At 46.4% G+C, this 15,275-nt stretch overlaps 1 protein-coding gene across 3 annotated transcripts in view; it reads right to left on the reverse strand.

The window, feature by feature from the left end:
* COMP (cartilage oligomeric matrix protein) overlaps positions 1–15,275 on the reverse strand; it is a 32,750-nt gene that overhangs the window by 15,984 nt on the left and 1,491 nt on the right. For 2 of the 3 annotated variants that reach the window (XM_068997187.1, XM_068997189.1), the window contains exons 2-4: positions 14,055–15,099; positions 11,730–11,860; positions 1,963–2,063 (exon numbers count right to left, since the gene is read on the reverse strand). The gene's annotated coding sequence lies outside the window, so the exon portion shown is untranslated. The remainder of the gene's footprint in view (positions 1–1,962; positions 2,064–11,729; positions 11,861–14,054; positions 15,100–15,275) is intronic. The other variant, XM_068997188.1, reaches the window with a different exon arrangement.

Genomic DNA, 15,275 nt, shown 5'->3' on the forward strand with positions numbered 1-15,275 from the left:
GTTTTGCCAGCTATTCATTACAAAAAAGGGGTTTTTTAAACTGTGGAGAAGTCATAAAAGAGCAGAAAGACAAGATGTAACTCCCATGGAATGAAGAGTGGTCAGGGGTCACTCGTGAGGTCACCTCGGGAACAACTGACCAAAAATCTGCTTTGTGTGGGGAGCAGTGAGAAGCCAAAGCCCTCATTCTGCAGGAAAAGGAGCTGTGGGATCATGGAATCAGGGATTATGGGATCATGGCATGGTTTGGGTCCAAAGGGCCTTACAATTCAACCCCCTTCCACCACCCCAGATTGCTCCAAGCCTCCTCCAACCATGGACTGCTCCCAAAATAAATCTGAGCAGAAGTGATGTTTTCTGCCACCTATAGATATAAAATTTAATTTTTATATATTTTTATATTTTTTTAAAATTTTATTTTTATTTCTTTATCAAATACATCCTCATTTAAAAAACCCAACCCAACACAAACCCTTGAAAGTCCAGTCTCCAACCAATTCTGTGTTGCTAAATTTTCAGTGGCCCAAATCCCACCAGTTTTGGAGAGGAGAAACAACCAGTTTGGAGAGCACTGGAACTGGTCTGTGACCCCCAGCCAGCAAGGGAGGGTATTTTTAATTTAATAAGAGCTTTTGAAGCCCATCAAGAGTCATCTGCTGCCTCTGGACAGAGCTGAGCACTTCCAAAATGCCATTTTCTAACCCTATAAACTGGTGATCCCGTTGTATATAAAAATAATCCTATTTTCTATTCGTTAACAGCCCAATTAACTCACCAAAACCACATTATTGACAAGTCAGATAATTTCCTCTAGGTTTTTTGCTGCAGGCTGAAAGAACCCCCAATAATTGCCAATAAAAGGAATTAAGTCTCCTGCATATCAAGGCAATTTTTCCACATCCTTTTAGAAACCCAAAGGAATTTTTCTTCAGGCTGCAGCAGATTTTTGGGATCAACTCTGGCCACTGAGAGCAGCAAAGTCCAACAGAGCTGGTTCCTCCTGGCTTGAATTGAGCAATTGGTGGCTCCATGGGCTGAGGTCATTCCTACCTTTATTTTCCTTGGATTCATCTGATTCCTTTCTAAACTCCACCGTGAATTCCCTGTAAATCACCCTCCAACCCGAGCTCAGCACAGGAGCAGAGCAGAAAATGTTTGCTTGTTCCTGTTGAAAAATCCCAAATTCAGAAGGAGCTGCTGGGGAAACATCTCCCAGCTTGGAGCAGGATTATTTTTTGAAGCTTTACTGATTAAAATAAAAAGATCCAAATATGGAGCAGAAAATGTTTATTTGGTTTTTTGGAGGCTGGGCACTGCCAGGTTCGTTACACCTTTCTTTTCCTGCCTGGAGCTGACATCACAAATGAGAAGAGCTCACAAACAAACAACAAAAAGCAAAGCTCCTGCAGCCTGAAAGTCGAAATATTTTCCATTTCTCTGGTTTTGAAGTGGCCTCTGCCAAGTGAAGGACAAAAGTCAGAAGAAGGAAAAAGTTATTTTTCAGCCTTGGAAGGTCAGGTTCTAAAAATAAGTGGAAAACATCTCCGGCCTGGAGATGGGGTGAGAAGGGTTCCACAGGGGTTCTGATGCATTTATGGTGTAATAAAAGCAAATTATGGAGGAAATATAAGGAAAGATTTCAAAAAACTTCTCATTTGCCTCACAGTTTGGGCTCAGTTGCTCCTTCCAAAGGTTTCTCTTCCCTGGTTTTAAATAATTCCAGTCAGGGGGATCCACGCAGCATCCAAGGCAAAATTCCCACTGTTTGAAGGGATACAGCTTAAGCCCATTCCTTCTGTTCTTATTCCCCATGGATTCAAGGAGCAGATTTTTCTGAACTCACATTATAGATGGAAAACGTGCATTGCAATTCCGGGCTTTCATAGGATCCTGGAATCCCAAAAAATCCCAATAAATCCTAATAAATCCTAATAAAAATGACACTTGGAAGCCCAACCTTACTTGAAGGAACTGTCCTTGTCCCAAGGTGCCAGTCCCTGTGTCCCTGTGCTGGTGGCCCAGCCTTGCCATGGTTCAAATTCCACAAATAGGGAAGAAAACAGCTGGAGAAAGAAACAACAAAAGTTAAAAAATTAGGGATGAAGTCAAAAACATTAAGGATGAAGTTAAAAAATTAAGGATAAAGTGCACAATGGAGCTGCCTCCAGGTTTAATTCACTTCCCCACTGATTAAATGAAAGACAAAGCATTACCATTCTTTCTAAAAGGTCTTTCATGCCTGAGGAATTCAGATTTAGAGACACAAACCAGACTGCAGCAGGCTGGGACTCCTCAATCCTGTGACAAAGCACAGCCTTTAATGGATTATTCCATGGATGGGCTGCTCTTCCCATGGATTAATGGATTTATTTATAATATTTGCATCACTCTGGGTGTTTATCTGAAATAACGAGCCCAAAGCACGGCGGCTACTGGTTTCCATTATTAATTAATGCCTAAGTGTCGTTACCTCAGCACTGCCAGCAGCTCCAAGTGGATCCTTTCAGAATCCTGTTTGTTGGGATTGTGTTTTAGCAACGCCTGAAGTTGGGATTTGTACATGATCAAGCTGGAAAATCCTGGTTTCGCAGACTTTTAAAAGCAGGATTTTTGTTTTGTCTGGGAGCACAGGGCAGAAAGGTGGGACAAGACTGAGGATCCTGCCTCCAGCTGCAGTGTCCAGTTGTTTCCATGGAGTATTTTGGGAATTTGCAGATGTCAGACTGGAGCACTCAAAGTAAGGAAAAGCTGCTGGGAAATTCGGGTTTCTCTGCGGGGCTTCGGATGGATCTGCTCCTGCTGAAGTGGGTCAGGCTGATTCCACTTCAGATCACAGAATTCCAGGATGGTTTGGGTTGGAAGGACCTTAAAGCACATCCAGTTCCACCCCTGGGACACTTCCCACTATCCCAGGGTGCTCCAGCCTGGCCTTGGGCACTTCCAGAGCTGGGGCAGCCACAGCTTCTCTGGGAATTCCATCCCAGCCCCTCCCCACCCTCCCTGGGAGGAATTCCTTCCCAGTATCCCATTAAACCCTGCCCTCTATTAATGTAAAGCCCATTTGTTGCAGGGCAATAATTATTTGATATTTTCTCCTCTTGGTAAAGTCCAGTTTCCCTCCCTGATGCTCCTCGGAATTCCGGCCTTGTCCCGTGTCCTTCCCAACGTGGGCAGGCCGTGTCCCTTCCAGGAAAACCAGCTGCCCACGCCATGTGTGCTAACACTTATTTTTGGGATGAATGTGCACATCCTCTGCTTGGTTTTTTTTAGTGTCTTTCCCTGCCAGAGGTTGTGAGTGAAGATTCCCCTGCTCCAGGAAGAGACGGATCCGCGATTCCAGGGCTGGCGGACCCTTCCAGGCTCCACTGAAGCTGCTGAGCCTTGGAGTGACTCCGTTCCAGGCCTGGAGAGAGGGATCTTCCTTCCTCACGATGGGAATGGGACAAGGAAAAGCCAGTCCTGGCCTGGTTGCCTCGGTGGGAGTGTCCTGAGAGCAAGCAAGGAACAGGCACGGGGTGGGATGAGATGGGATTTAGGGCCCTTCCAGCCCAATCCAGTCTGGGATTCTGTGGGATAAAGAGTGAGTGCACAGGGAGAACTGGGGTGATCCTGAACTTCCAGAGCTCAGGGAGCAGCGGGAGGAATGCAGAGGCTCATGGAGACCCTCCAGGTGGGCTGGGTTATTTGGTCTCCTGCAGCACATCCAGGGAATCTGCTCGGGAACAGCAGGAGGTGACACCAGTGACAAAGCCACGTCACAGGTCCAAGGTTTATCCAGAACCAGGGATCCAGGATCACCCTGGACATGATCCCGCATTAAAACACGATCCAGGAGTTCTGCTGCATCCAGAATCTCCTCTGCAGCCCCAGGCAGGCCCCAGCACTGTTGGACATTCCCGGTCCCACACCGGTGATCCCAACCCATTCCCAAATGCCTGAGCCTGCGTGTCAGCAGGATCCTGTCCCAGGAGAACCGAGACACCTGGAATTCATCTGGACTTGACCAACCCGAGGGCAGGAGGCCGAGGAAGGTGCCACAAACTCCCTTTGGGACCGGGCAGGGACAAAGGGTGACCAATCCCAGGGGTGCGTTGGGATCGGGAAGAGCTGTCTCCCATCCTTCCCCGCCTCTCCTGTAACGAGCCTTGCAGATGGGGGTGGGAATGCTGCCAGAGCCACCCTGCTCCAAGCAATTCCCCGGCACATGGCGCAATCCCACACCCAGGAGGGTCGTTAAAACCCTACAGGAAACGTCCCGCATTTTTTCCTTTGCTATTCATGCCATTTTCTAGCAGGGACAATAAAGATTTGGAGCTCTGGATTAAGCTCATTTGTAACAATGAGCTCCTCTTCCTCCAGCAGCCAGCGGGAGCTCAGACACACTGAGGAAACCGGGAATAATTAACTGGAATTGTACTGGAAAATCGGGGAAGGCTGAGGGATGTTTTGTCTGAGAGAGATGCAAAATGATCAGAGGGTGAAGCTTGCTGGGAATTGTTGTTGGGACTTTAATGCTCAGAGTATTCAGGTTTTCCCAGTAAAAGTCCTTTGGCTGTGATCACCTGGGGTTTTTTTGGGATTTTCTCCTGAAAAACACCTCCCAGAGTCATAATGACAATAACACAGATTTACTGCTCCGTGTTCCCAAAACTCCTCGGGATGGCAGAGCTTAAAACACCGAAGCTCTTCGAAGCAGCCTGGCTTTTCCTCTTCCCCTAAAACGATGCATCCCATTGATCTCTGTGGTCAAAGCTCCCAATTTTGGAATGCAGGGGTCTCCAGGCAGGCAGTAAACAGGAACTGGCTCCTCGCAGGCAGGACTGGAAGTGCTCAGGGCTCTGAGATCACGGTGGAGGTGGGCAGACAGCACGTCCACGCTTTAATAGCTTTGGGACCTCTCTTAGGGAGCACTGAGCTGGCTTTGAACACATCCCAAGAATTATTAACTCCAAAGGAACATCTGGCACCGACCCCTGGACAGGCAGAACCCTGGAGCTGAGGGATCCTGGGAATCTCCTCGCTGCGGAGCTGCCTGCACACGGTGGGCTCAGGAGCTGCACAGAAATGCACGTTTTGGGTAGGAAAAACGACATTTCTGCGCTCCCAAGGACCTCCCGGATGAGGATTTGGTGTCCTCAGGTTGCTGCCTCCTGGCACAGCTGGCACAGCCCTGGGGACACCCAAAACAGAGCTTCCATCACTCCTTTCCGCTGGGAGGATCCCAAGAACCTGACAATATTCACCCCTAATGACAGGGACAGGGAGCGCAGCCAAAGCCAGGCAAAAAGGGAAATATTCAGCTCGGGGCTCCAGAGGAAACCTTGTTTTTTCCAGGGAGCCAAGGAATGGAGCCTCCATGCCCTGGAGACAGAGCTGGGCACATCCCCCAGGGAAAATCTGGATTTCTCAGCCTGTCCCACCCCACAGGGATGAAAAGTGGGGAGCTGGGAGTCGCCTTTCCCAGGAACTGTGGCCAGACTGCCCACAAAGCTGCCCTTTCTGTGGGGTATCCCAAGGGAACACTGGGATATTTTCCATGCCAGGAGTTTTATTAAGGAAACCTGCCCAGGTCTCCTGAATACACACAGCAAAAAGCAGCTTTTCATTAATTAATTCAAAATTAATGCCACTTCTCTTGCCTCTTCCTCTCACCAACTTCAGCAGGGGCTGGGTTTCCCCTCCCATTTTCCCTTTTTCCATTAAAACCCCCCCAGCAAATCCAGCAGGAAGATATCTGGGATAATTTAACAGCTGGAAAAAGGCAAACCCAGCAATCAGGTCTTTTCAGGACACCAGTGATCAAAGAGGTGCTCTGTACAAATGGTTTTGCAGCCAGCTCTTGGCAGGAGACAGAAACCTTTTCCCTGCTGGAAATGAGATTTAAGTTGTAAGGAGAGGAAGAAAGGATCGATCGCTGTGTGTTAATTCCCTTTCTCCCAAACTCAAAATACCAGGTAGGACAGAGAAAAGGGGGAATAAATTGATTATTGAATGTAATATTCTCTGTCTCGTCTCAGGAAGAGATTAAATTCACCTAAATTCACTTAAATGCGGTTTTAAAAGGAGTCATTGAACATGTGTGTGAGGAAAAAGGGCTTTTTGTTATATAGGAAAATGGGGAAGAAAACCTTTCTGAATTACAATGAAAATTCTCTAGGATAGGTGGGGTTTTTTTGCTGTGGAATCAGGAATTCGTGGAGGACATAAAGAATAGGGGGGTAGAGGAAGCACCAGCAAATTTTCCATGTTGTTCCCTCTGAAGTTGTCTCGTTATCCTTATGCAAAATGAGAATCTTGAATAAGAAAATGGATTTATTACAAAATTCTTCCTCTTCTGGGGGTGGTGGAGCAGAGCTTTGGCTCAATCCTTTTTCCTGTCCCCCCTTTCAGTCGATATTTAATCCCTAGCAAACCAGAATGAAGTTTTCTTCCCAAAAAACTGCCTTTAATGCCTTCAGGAACTGCTCTCAAAATCCCGAGCACTGAAGGATTCCAGCTCCTGGGGGCCGAGCAGAGAGGGACAATCCCCTGGTGTATCAGTTCCTCACACTGCTGTCCCCCTTTCCAGGGATTTCCTGAGGCATTCCAGAGGTTTTCCAGCAAGGATAATTCTGGCTGTGACCAGAATGAATCCATGGAGATGCTCTGGGCATGGGGAAGGACAGGGACACCCTCAGGAGCAGGAGCACTTTGTCTCTCTCCAAAGAAAGATTTCCTCCAATAAAAAGATGCATTTCCAAAGAAGAAAAAAAAAAAAAGGAAATTCCAGAAATAAAAGCCTTGAGCAGTTAGGGAGCAGTGGGAAACACTTCCATGCAGGAGCATCTCCCCTCTCAGCCCTGCAATGCTCTGGAGCTGCGGCTCCTTCCTGAAGGTCATTAACAAATTCAAATCAAAATAATTCATTAAAGAGGTTCAAACAAACAGCTGCACTCATGGGAGTGCTCTTTTCACCCCCTCATGGCTTTTGGGACAACCACTGGATCCTAAATCCATCCTTTTCCTGGCTCCCACCCCCTCAGCTCCCCTTACCACCCGTCTCTTCTCACACACACGTTTTATTTTGCTCGCCTTTGAGACATTACAGATTATTGGCCCCAGCTGAAAATGGTGCTGCTTTGGACATCCTTGATGAGCTCAGAGGAAAATTCAGCATCATCATCCAGGTTGTGGGGTTGTTTGGGGGTTTTTTGTCACTTCCAGAGAAATGGAAAAATGGCGTGTGCAGGCTCACAAGGGGTGGGAAGCTCTCCAGAAAGAGGGAGGCTGGAGACTGATCCAAACCTCTGGAGTTTTCCAGAAAATATCAGCCCCAGAAATCTCACAGGAATGAACTGGCTCTGGAGAGTGCTGGCACTGCCTTCTCCTGACCCCACCCAGAGCTGAAAAACAGTCTCAAGGGCAAATCTGCTCTTTTTCCACAACAATTTTCAGGATCATGGGCTGTGGAGAGATCCAGAGTCAGTCCTTGCTTCATCTAAACCGCTCTTCCCACCCAAAAATTGCAAGGGCACAAGCTTGGCCTGATTGTGATGGTCCCAAATTCCTTTAATTTTAATTCCACATGGAAACCAGATCAATCCTCTGCACTTTTGCAGTGTTCCTTCCATAAAATTCCAATTACTTTTGGCCAGCACAGGGTCAGGTTCTTCCCTGAACTTTTCCCTCGAGCCAGAGCACGTTGGGTGTGACATCAACAGCCAGAGAAATACCCATCAGGAGAGAGAATTCCAGGAGCTCTCCCTGAATTCCAGCTGCCTCCTGGACATCTTTTCAGCCTTGGAGTGCTTTCTGCACAAGCCATTACAGCCTCCACCACTTCTTCCAGGAAAAGCACACACACAATTCCAGGAACCCCACGCCTCAGGTGGAGAAATGGGAATGACAAAAGGAACTTTTCTGCTGGCAAAGTGGAGCGTCCGGACACAAAACGCAGCAAAAGCTGCTGAGAGGGCTGAGATTTCCCAAGGAAATCAAATATCCAGGCATGGCTTGGAGAGGGGAACTTCTGGAGAAGGGGAATGAACAAGCCTAACCCTGTACACTCAGCAAAATCTGATCTCACAGCCTGAGCTCATTCCCTGGCTCCCAACACAGCGGGAAGAGAAGTTGTTCCTGGGGAGATCCAAGTCCTAAATCTCCTCCTAAAACAGGAGCTTTTTGTCATTTCGAGCTGCAGGTGCCCCTTCCTTTGCTTGCTTTGTGTTTTTTTTTTTTTTCCCCAGCTGAGGTTTGTGGTGGCCTCTAGTGGAACAGGGAACAAAAAAAGGACAAAATGTGCGAGGCATGTGCAGCTTTACCCAAGGCTGTTGATGGCTGAATTAGTGGGAATTCATTTAAAACTCCATGGAAAGGGCTGATCCTACAGCTTGGCCTGAGGGTGATCCTCCATTTCAGCCCATGAGTCATCCTAGAAGGGAAGAACCCCACAAAGCCGTTTTTAGATGGTATTTTTGATGTTCAAATCCACTGAACAACGTCCCTTGGTTGTTTCAGCCTTTTGGCCTCCTCGGGCAAGGAGGAAGATGGAGATTTTGGCTGGATTTGGGTGGAGCCCCAAGAGAAGAGCTCAGGATCGCTCTGGGATCACAGTCTGGGGTCACAACAATCCTTCAGGCTGTTCCTGTGCTCCAGCCCCCCCCAAAATTTGGCCTCTGACTTCCAGACAGAAGAGTGGACACCCCATCCAGGGCTGTAGCACCTTCCTGCCCTCCATTTCCTTGGAATCCTCATGCTCACAGAAAATTCCAGGGTTTTTATCCACCTTTCCTCAGGATTATTCTGATAGGGTTTTCCATCGTGACCTTCCACGCTTTGGACTTTCCATTTTGCTGCAGCTCCTCCCCACCCTGGCTGCTGGCCCCGGGCTCCTCTCGCTCCAAAAGAACTCTTTGCCCAAACTTTAACATTATTTTTCAGCTGAAATGACATCATTGCTGAAGTGCTGTTTAAAATTATTGCTCTCCAGACCTTCCTCACATCCCCTTTTGCAATCCCCTCTTCATCTGGAGCCAGGAAGGTGGCCTGAAACTGGGGTGTCTTGTCCAAGCCTGGAATGACACATCCATTCCAGGACTTTTGCTCTGCCTCCATCCTATAGCCAAAAAAACCTCCACAGGATCCAGTTTAACATTTCAATTTTTTAATAACACTTGCTAACAAGTCCATAAAAATAATTCTGCGTTCTGGGCCCTCTCCACATGACATCAGGCTCATGGATTTCTGGACCAGGCTCGAGAAGCCGTTCGCAAACTTCTGTTTGCTCATAAATCAAGGCCAGCAGTGACGTTTTTAGCAAAAACAGCCCCAGTTCAGAGTTTCCAGACTCCAGGGTGGGTTTGCTGTGTTGCCACGGGCCTTGCTCCGAGTCCAGCAGGCTCCACTTCCCTCGGAGCACCTGTAGCAGCCTCTGGAATGTGAATCCTGACTGGCACCACTGTCGGTGGCTCTTCTGCGTGACCCTGGAGGGATCAGCATGGAAAAACTCCTTATCTCTGTATTTTCATGGCTCTTGCAGACCCTTTCCAGTGATTATTCCTTGGCCAGCTGGCTGCCTTTCCCAGTGGGAACTCTGCCTCCTCACACAGCACATGGAGAAGCCAAGAGGCTCCAGTGGCTCTGGAAGGGCAGCTTGGGTCAGGGCCAGGGAGGTCCTGAGGTGTTTCCATCACGATCCTAAGGCAGGGACAGGACTCAGCATCACCAGTTTGGGGTGGGAGGATCCCTCCCGAGGCTGTGGAGCCACATGGAAAAAGGGAAAACTGATAATCCTTGGCAAAGGAAGCAGCAGGAACAGGCCTGAACATCGGTGGGATGGGGGGAAACCTTCCCAGCACGTAGGGGCAGATCCAGAGTTTAAGGATCCCTCTGTTCTCAGGGTGTTGGTGCCATAATGGAATAGGAACGTTCCCCCTCGGGAATGTGGGGAAATCTGGGAGCCCACAGCCCCCTTGATCTTTTCCCAGGCTGTTTGATGACATTCCTCCAGTGGCCTGGGTCCATTTCCAAGGAACTCCTGACTTCTGGGAAGGCCTTACAAAACTACACTGCAGCCATTCACGGCCTGAGGGCAGCCCTGGCTGGATTCCTCCTCAAGTCCACAGGATTTCTGCAATGAAAACATTCCTTCCCCTTCAGGCTTCTCCCCCTCCTAAAAGCATCACCCCAGACATGACAAACACAGCTCCTTGGAAGGGCTTCCATGATGGCAAAACAACTGCAACACCCAACACTTTTGGGTTCCCTCAATTCTGGCTTATTTTTATTCGAAGAGGAATGAAAAGTAAATGTAAACTTGATGGAATATCACCAGCCTTTCCTATAGCTGTGGAAACATAAATGACTTTACACTCCTTGTTTTCCAAACTCGGAATATTTGCAAGGAAAAGATAAGGCCAAGCTGGCGAATTCTGTGTTTAACATCAAAAGGAGCTGAATAGGAAAATTCTTCAGAGATGGAGGCCTGAAAGTGAAATTTTCCTGTTTCAGGGTCTTTTTGGATGAGGGTGTTTAGTCCTGGAGCCACATTCCGTGGCCAAACACACCTTGCACATGTTGGGACACTCAGCCAAACCCCAATTATTGATTCCTTACATTATTTCTTACTTTCAAGAGCCAAATTAAGATTTCTCCCACAGCAGGAAAGAAGGATTTCCTTGGAAGGATTTTCTTTCTGTGCAGAGAATGCAAATATGTTATTCCCTTACACAAAAAGCACAGAAAAAGCCAGGGTGGGACTGCAAAAACTCCTGATTTTTAAGTGATTTGTTCTTTGAAGAAACAAACCCAACCTCAGGTTTAACCCTGAGCGTTCTGCCTGCCCCAAAATTAAAAACCTGTTCTGCATCAGCAACAATCTGAGGAGAAATCAGCTGTCACCACATCAAAAACCTGCTGAAACTCCACGTATTCCCAAATTTCCACGAGATAACCTGAAAAGTCCTCATTTTCCTCTCTTTTCCCCACTCAAAGTGAGGATCACCAGCTCCACACACACATCCCAGCCCTGTGGGAAGCCTGGATTTTCCATTACTCCACAATCACCTCCATCTGCCCAGGAAAACTGCCAGGAATCCCAACAAACAGGGACACTTTGGAGCCCATCAAGAGCTCCAAACTTTGTTTTTAAGCTCAGCTACAACATCTGCTTTGGAGAAATCCTGGTGGTTTTTTTTTTCAAGAGCTGCCGATGCCCCTTTGGAAACGGAGGATTTTTAACAACTCTGCTCCTTCCAGCTTTAATAGGTAACAGATCCTCCCAAATATCTCAGGATATCTCTCAATATTCAGGAATTCCAGCCATTTATTTTTTGCCCTCCGATTTTAGGAACTCTTGTCTTTTTCCTAGCTACTTTTAGCTTCACATCACTTCACATGGTAATTCTGCAAATAAAAACCTACCAAAAGCCACAAGTTCTGTCCATAAAAAGCTTTTATTCCCTACATTAATTCCTTGAATCCAGGTCCTGTCCTGTTGTTTGGGATGGACACTTCAGCTCTTTTCAAGGAGAGGGAGTTTTAATACATTTTTGGAGGGAAGGATTTCAAGTTTCCTACTGAAACACAGTATTTTTAATTCTTATTTTAATATTAAATTACAATTTAATGGCTTTTTCATGTCCATTTGGCTGGTTTAGAGCACCAAGTTTCATTTCCTGCTTTTCATCTCCTGCTGTTATCTTTTAATATCTGTTACCTTTTATTATCTGTTATCTTTTAATGTCACTCACCATCCTTAATTTCTAAGAACTTCCTTCATTCAAAATCCCTGCAGAAATGCCAAAAACTTCTCCTCCTTTTCCACCATGAAGTTACATCCCCACGACTTGTTCTGGGAATATTTCTACATCCACAATTAAACCTGCAGGTAAATCAGAATTAAACAGATTTATCACAATTTGCTGAAGGAGAAAAACAAAGAAAAAAAAAATCAAGAGTAAAAACCCTTTTCTGTGAATTTTCTCTACTGAAATAAAAGCTGGATTTGCAGTTCCCATTGCACTGAGGTTCCTGGCACCTTAAAGAAATTCTTACATTTATTTCATAACACTTTTGGGAGATGTTTTTAGCTTGTGAAAACATTCTGGGCATTAAGGGGCTTGGTAAAAATATAAAAATTAAAAAGATAAAAAGATAAAAAGATAAAAATGACCACTCAGTGTCCCAGCACTTTCAATGTGATGTGAAAATGCTGTGATAGGAATGTGTTAAGACTGAAGTCTATAAAACTATAACTAAAAAAAAATAAGATTTTTTCCCTCCCATTTTCCTTTTTCCCAGCATTTTTATCCCAATCCCAGCCTGCCCGGCCAGGGCTGGAAGTGAAGCTTTGCTGACATTAAGGATGAATCCAGCTGCAGATCCCTAAAAATCCTCACTGCATTACTTCCAATCCAGGGCATTTTAGGTCTGGGCTTTTCAATTCCCCGAGAGCCCACTAAATATTCAATATTTACATCAGGGGGGTTTATGGGGCCATTGCTCCATGGAGGAATTTTATGGGAGCCAGGACCTCCAGGCATTTGCATCATCAGCCACTAATTAGTGAAAATTCACTGGGAATAAACATAAATACCTCCCCAACCTCCATAAACAAAAGTCCACTGGGAATAAACAAAAATATCTCCACAAATCCACAAAGTCCTGCGGGATTTGTTGCTCCAGAAGCTCGGGATGGAACAAAATCCCAGCCAGCCCAACCTCTCCCTGTCCCGACATTCCAAAGGGAAAAAGCTGAGGGAAAATGAGGAAATTCTGGGGAAAAAAAAAAAAAAAATCCATTTTAACCATTCGTGTTTCTTAGCCCATTTTCTGGGAAGCTTTTTTGAGGATTCTGTGGGATGAAGGGAGCTGTAGGAATGCTGTGATCCCAAATATTCCTAAACAAAAGGGAAATGTGCATTGCTACGATCCCTCCTCGAGCTGTTCCTGGGATTCTTTCTTTCCCAGCTCCTTTAGCTTTCCTTCTGTGTCCCTCTCGTGGTAACTCAGGAGAAATGGCCCAGCTGCACTGGAAAAAACTCATTCCCATCCATCCCAATTTTTTTCTCCTATGGATTTACTGTTTTCCTTTAAAGAATAAAAAATTATTTAATCGGAATTTTGTCAGTATAGAGAAGTTTTTTTCTTAAAGAAAACCCAGAGCAGGTGGTTTTCTGTTCTTTTATTTATTGGTATTCAGGTGTGGTGAATTAAGTAAAATTTTAAGGGATTTTCCTTTAGGATTTGGTGTAAGGAAAAGGGAAGAAAAAGGCAAAACAGAGACAGAAAATGGAGAATTAGGATGAAATTCTCTATTATAAAAGGCACTGGAACAGATTGGTTGTGAATTCCCCATCCCTGGAAGTGTCCAAGACCAGGTTGGATGGGGTTGGAGCAACCTAGGATGGTGGAAGGTGTCCCTGCCCATGGCAGCGGGTGGAATGGATGGGATTTAAGGTCCTCCCAACCCAAACCATGCTGGAATTCTGTGATTTTTAAACACTCTGAGCTCCCTGAGCATTAAACAAAAGGATGTGAACAGAGCAAGGGGGGAAATAAAGCGAATAAATCTCCTTAATGAACCTCCTGGGTGCACGTATTGCTCTGTGACCCAGCTCTGGGTGGGAGCTTTCCTTGAGCTCCTCCCTACCCACCTGATCCCTGCTCCACCCTCACTTCCCCCTAACCTGGATTGTTTCCTCCCAGGATAAAAATATCCCTTTTTTCCCCCCCTTTTTGCCAGGCTGGGCTCCATTGGCTGTGCCCCCCTCACGTCACGGTGCCATTCCAGCACTATCTCCATGGCTGGGAATTCCTGGAGACCAATCGCTTCCTCCCTTCCCCTCACAGCTTCTTCCCAGCCCCGAGTGGGGGATGCCAGCAAATCCCAGAGCTGCTGGGCTTTGGAATTCAAATCAGGTTCAAGGAAAGGCCTCTCGTTATTTCCAGCGCTGGGATTTCTCCCAACACTTCAAACTGCTCGGGTTTGTCACTCATCATTAGCACCTCGGGATAATCACCTGCACATTTTCACCTCCTGGAAGCAGAAAACATCTTTTAAAATATTAATTTACCTACATTTCTTCTCTTCTTATGGTTCTGTCTTGCGAATTCCGGCTTCTGATCTGCAGGAAAATGGGGAACTCGGCGCCGTTTTCAGGGAATTGTGCCAGTTTTCCCAAGTGCTGCCTTTTTAAATTCCGTATTGGCTGCACAGCAGTCAAGCCCAGTGAGTCACAGTGCCTTCCCTCTGCAGCAGCCCAGATTTGAGGGAGAAAACTTGCACAAAACACACACACACACACAAAAAAATACAGTCTGAGAGCTTTGTAGCCTGGGTGTTGTCTCCATTTTATCCTTAAAAGCTTCAAAGTGGCCCCCAGAGCTTCCAGCGCATGAAATTCAAATGCCTCTGCTCTGTGTTGGTGTAAAGACAATTTCAGCCTCCAGTTTAAACACAGCACCACGAACAGGCAGTTTGGTTTTTCCAGCTGCTTTTCCAGCCCCTGCTGTTCCTTCTGGCCAGGCCCAGGCTGTGGTGGGGGATCTGAGGCTTCAGCACCTCAGACAGCAGCACCAAAGTGTCCCCAAGGCCATCCTCAGGGGACAAATCCACCTCCTGCCCTCATTCCCGGGGAGATTTCCACGCCACTTTGTCCTTAAAGGCACCGTTATTCCCTGAGTTGTGGCAGGGACAGGGAGAGGAACCCGGCAGAGCAGCAGAACTTTGATCCCTTTCCAAGACTTTTGAGGATTCTGTCAAGCAGCCAAACGTTTGGAGCACGTTGTGTTTATTAATAAATAAAGCGTTCGCAGCAAGCAGCCACCTGGCTTTGCACATTCTTTTCCCTCCGGTTCCACTTTCATCCTCAAATGTTATTTCACACTTTCTCCCCGTTACGCTTTGGTCTGAACAGTTTATTCTACTCAGAGGCTTAAAAATTAGATTAATTCAGTCTCTCTGCAGAAGCGGTGACTCCTGTGTTCTCTTGACTTGTTTTTCCCCCTCCTTTTGCTGCACAGTATTCCCAGGACAAGGATGTTTTCCAATCTCCATCTACATCTTTTCAGCCCACCAGCTGCAGATCTGGTACATGTTGTTTCAGGCTGGGCTTTATCCTACACCAAAAGCAAGAATATAAAATCAAAGTTATTTATAAGAGAAGATACATACTTGCATCTTAACTGGGTAGGGAAGAGGGACTGAATATCCAGCCTTTCCCAACACAGAAGTCCTCTTAAAAGGGATTTATTTTGTGCTGATCAAATGGAATAAGGGTAAATCCAAAGCTTTT

Source organism: Aphelocoma coerulescens, chromosome 28, assembly GCF_041296385.1.
Source record: "Aphelocoma coerulescens isolate FSJ_1873_10779 chromosome 28, UR_Acoe_1.0, whole genome shotgun sequence".
Lineage (NCBI taxonomy): Eukaryota > Metazoa > Chordata > Aves > Passeriformes > Corvidae > Aphelocoma > Aphelocoma coerulescens.